Consider the following 4,908-nt stretch of genomic DNA (forward strand, 5'->3'; position numbering starts at 1 on the left):
TACATATTTGAAATTGTATAAACCAAAATTAACTCTGTCAATACTTCTATAGTTAAAATAGCCGTTAGCATTTTCCTGATTATAAGAATGATTAATGTGGAAAATTAGAAAATACAATCCAGAATAAAGAAAAAAATTAAAATCACCCATAAATTCATCAAGCAGTATTAATATTCGATATATTTTCTTCAGACTTTTAAAAATATATATGTAACATACATCTGTACATTGCTGAAATCATACTGTAATTTCCTCATCATTAAAATCTTAAACATAATTTTAATAAATTATTTGAAAATACAGTTGTATCTAGATATATGGGTGAATACTTTTATCATAGAAAATTTGGAGAAAATAGGAAAGTACCAAATAAAACAAAAATAATTGGTAAATCTGGTAAATTGGTAAATAAAACAAAAATAATTGGTAAATCTCACGACCAGCATTAACACCTTACCTTTATTTTGGTGTATTTATTATTAACTTGTTTTTTAAAAATGTCATACATTTACATTTTAAGAAAATAAGAATATGGTACTGTTTTTTAAATAGTAAGTTTAATGAATTTCATGGATCCTTCAAAATGTCTACTCTAGACATTTAGACTGTTTTAATGTTTCACTGAATGTATTTTTGGATAATGTTTTTTCTGTCTTTAAAACTTGTTCCAAAATAAATTGTCAGTAATAGTTATTATAATATGTCAAGAAGTAGAAGCATTTTTTAAAACTCATCATGTGTTTAAAAAGAGATTTTCAAAAAAATTGTACCGATTTATGATCCTATCAGTAACTCATATTTTGTATGCTTCTTTCTGATTACAGCTTAAACTAGATTTTAATGGGCTTTGTTTCAGGGTAACTTCCCAGTGTTCTCATCCACGGGTTACAGTCGGGTAGAAGCTTGCGTATTTAATCTGTCAACGAGACGTTCTGTAGGAAGTTTTTGTTTTTAGAAATTGGGAGACATTTAGTCGCAGAAATTCTTTTCTTAGGATTTGTCAGAGGAGGTGTAGGAAGTAAGGCAATGAACTCTGGCAGTTTTATCCTTTACTTCTCTTTCCTTTCCTGACCAATCTTCACTCACTGCATGGATAAACCAGCAGAAATCATTCTCTGCTCCTCTTGTCTCTTTCCATGTTCTCCAAGTGGCTTTCTTTTTTGCGGTACGCAGGCCTCTCACTGTTGCGGTCTCTCCCGTTGTGGAGCACAGGCCCCGGACGCGCAGGCTCAGTGGCCATGGCTCACGGGCCCAGCCGCTCCGCGGCATGTGGGATCTTCCCGGACCGGGGCACGAACCCGTGTCCCCTGCATCGGCAGGCGGACTCTCAACCACTGCGCCACCAGGGAAGCCCTCCCAGTGGCTTTTGAGGGTGGACTTCAGGGCTTGGGTTCATGAAATCATCTGCCTTTACTGCAAAGATTGTGAGAATGAAAAGCTGACTTAATATGCAAATAAAGATGAGAGCCAAGGCCCATGTGAAAGCCTTGATTAAATAAATCATCATACTTACAGGATTTTACATGTTATTTGTATAGAACCTATCTATATGTTATAATTATATATTTATTTATTTACATATAATACCTAACCATTTCTGCTAAATAGAATATCTGACTTTTTCATATGCTGAATTAATTTTACTGTGGTTGTGTGTACTATTGCTTGGGTAGAAATGTTTCAGTAAAGGTGGTCCCCAGACTTTCAAACCTATGTTGCTGTGTAACAGTGCCAGCCCCCAATCCCTACCAGTTTTTTGGTTTTCTAGCCAAATCCTCTGGGCTCTCCTGGTTTTGATGACAAGGATTAATGCTCACCTACAGTGCCCCTCTGGACTCCCCAAGCTGCAAGTGCCCTTTTATGGAACATGTCTTACTAGGAGCCATTTAAGTGCAGCTCTGATGTCTATACTTTTCCATATTGTCCTTCTCTTTGAAGGATTCCTTGTAAAAACTCTGACTCTTGTACTGTTATCCCTTTTATTTCCAAACTCTCTTCCCTCTTTTTCTAATTATCTCCTGGAGGGACAGCTTGGGTGTATTGGAGCTAGATTCCTCATATTATGGTATTCCTAAAAGAAATACAAAATAAGAACTGTGTATCCTGTTCTAGATTTTTGCTTAAGAGAAACGGGCAGTTGGCTAAGGGTCACTACGAAACCAGCGGTGTGCAAAAACTCACTCTGTGGTCTTTATTATACCAACAGCCACCTACGCTTTGTGGTGGAGTGCTCAAGCTTCATACAGGGGACATTTCGTAGAGTAGGCAACAAAAGACACATTTGTTTATTAAACTTTGCAACTTTATGAACCAGCACAGTTGGTCACAAAAGGAAATAAAACTCTCGAGTGAGCTGTTCTCCCTGCTTTGAGAGAGAAATGCCTCAAAACACTTTGACACAGCTGAAGGTTCCTGGATTGCTTGCTCTTGCTAAAGACATTGAGATTTAGTTCTGAACAGCCTCATTTTCCCTAGCAGACCATGTCTGTTGAGAGTTATTCTGAATATTCAGATATTCACTAACATTTTGCAAAACAATATTTAAATACTATGGTGTATAAACCAGATTTCTTTATTTCCTTCAAATGAAATTTTTTAAATATGCAAACTCTCTGGTGAAAATTATAGAAAGGGACACTTTGTGAGTTTCTTCTTTTCCTTAATTTATTAAGATAAGTTAAAATTTGATAGATAAATATTTTATAGATCTATTTCAAGTCCCAATATAACAGTCACTTGTATTCCTTAAAATTGTTAAAATGGCATTGTTAGACTCAGGATTTTTTTTTTTTTTTGCGGCACGCGGGCCTCCCGCTGCCGTTGCGGAGCATAGGCTCCGGATGCGCAAGCTCAGCGGCCATGGCTCACGGGCCCAGACGCTCCGCGGCATGTGGGATCTTCCCGGACCGGGGCACGAACCCGCGTCCCCTGCATCGGCAGGCGGACTCTCAACCACTGCGTCACCAGGGAAGCCCTAGACTCAGGATTTTAATCTTTTTAGTTACTCTTTTGCTGCCTCTTCCCCACGTGTGCCATTCTTTATGTTGGAGTTATATGCAGCAACCAATGCCTAGGTTGGAAGCGTTGGTCAAATAAGTGCTTTTTGAGAAAGAAATTATTTATTTAAATACAACATAGGAATTTAAGTTCTGGAGGCCAAATATAGTGACCTTAATGGCTTTGGAGAAGGTATGGCTTTTTATAGCCTCATACCATTTGAAAGCAATGGGTTATTCGGCCAGTCATTGCAAAAAAACCTTTTTGTGGTTGGCATAAGAGAATGAGAAATGAGGGCTTTATACAGACCTTTCTGGGTCTTCCATGCTTGCTTTCTTTTCCTACTTTGTCCTTTCCTTATATGAAACCGTGCTCTGCCCTGAGAATGCCAGATGGGCTGCAGCACAGGACTTTAAAACCCAAAGAGTTGTCTAGCCTTCCTGCTCCCCACTTGCCTTTGCCCTCTACCAAAGCCTGTAGAACACCACACCTAAATTGCAACAAGCAGATGGGACTAACCTGTTGAAGGTGCAGATTCTAGAAGCTTCCTTTTCCTTAATTTTTCAGCATTTAATTCTTGCTAACAGGAAGTGTTCCCCTTAACGTCTTAGGCTATATTAAGCGATTTTTTTGCACTTGTTTCGTTGGTACAGAGCACTAAGCAGAAATATAACAACAAGTAACCCATTGTATTTTAAATACATATTGCACTGTCCGAATTCTAGACTTTAGACCTCTACAAGGAAATTGTGTTAAAGTGCACCTAGGTGCAGTTTCTGAAGCAGCACTGGGGATTGAGTAAGCTTCCTGTTCTTAGGCATCTGCCTCTGTTTACAACTACGAAATGTACTAAGTGTACTAACCGCAAGCTCCGGGTTAAATGTTTCTGCTGAAGTCTGGCCTTTGCCTCCACACTAGAGCAGGATTATTTAACTTCTTTCTATGGATTCTTGCTTAAAGGTGATTGCGCTCAAATCTCAAAACAAAGTGTTAATATTGTCTTCTAATGTCCTAGAGAACAGCAAGCAAAGTTTCAAGATGTCATTTTTTTGAATACTCATTTAAATAGCCTGTTAACAGTATTTTATGCAAACTTTTGAAATTGTATAAAATATACACAAAGTTTGGTCACCACGTGGCAGAGGGAGAAATCAACAGGTGTATTTTATAATAATCTGAATTATGAATAAGAATTATGAAATTATTTTTAAGGAACTTTTTTTTCTTCTCATGGTTTTCCTATAATATTTAAGACACTATGCTTCCAACAAATCTAGAAAATTTGTTGTTGACAAAGAAATATACTGTTGACTTTGTGGTCTATTTATTTATTTAGCATGAGATCTCTAATATAGTTTAGAAAACGTTGTGTGGTTTGGGAGTATAGTGTTAAACTCTTAGACCTAGCTTCCGCATTTCTCTCTTTCTCAAACCAGCCACTGTTGTTGGGAGAACATGTAAGCTCCACTGTCATTTAACAATATTAAATGGAGTAGTTTTTTAATGGTTTTCAGAAACCTCTCACTTCAGTAGGTAATCTGTGCAGACTCCTATTACAGAGTAATAAGTATTAAAACCTACGGGAATCAGTTTCTAGGTATATAAACCTTTGGGGTATATAAGGAAAGCTAGGAATGGAGAAACATAATTACCACTGTTGTTCAGTTAGGCTGTTAGATTTAACCTTTGTGATAAAGCCCCCAGAGTGTTTCTACTAAACCAGTGCCAGCAGCTTTTGTTTGACCATTAAACATGGAGCCGGTGGTGCCAGTTAGCGCAGAATGATTCTCTGACCAAACATCTCTCTGGCAGGGTTGCTCGGGAATTAACAGAATCGCAGTTCAGGTTGTTAAAAGTACAAATGTCTTTGTTTAAATTATTGGGGACTTCTTTTGCTTACCTGCTGAAGTA

Source organism: Phocoena phocoena, chromosome 5 (genome assembly GCF_963924675.1).
Source record: "Phocoena phocoena chromosome 5, mPhoPho1.1, whole genome shotgun sequence".
NCBI classification, from domain to species: domain Eukaryota; kingdom Metazoa; phylum Chordata; class Mammalia; order Artiodactyla; family Phocoenidae; genus Phocoena; species Phocoena phocoena.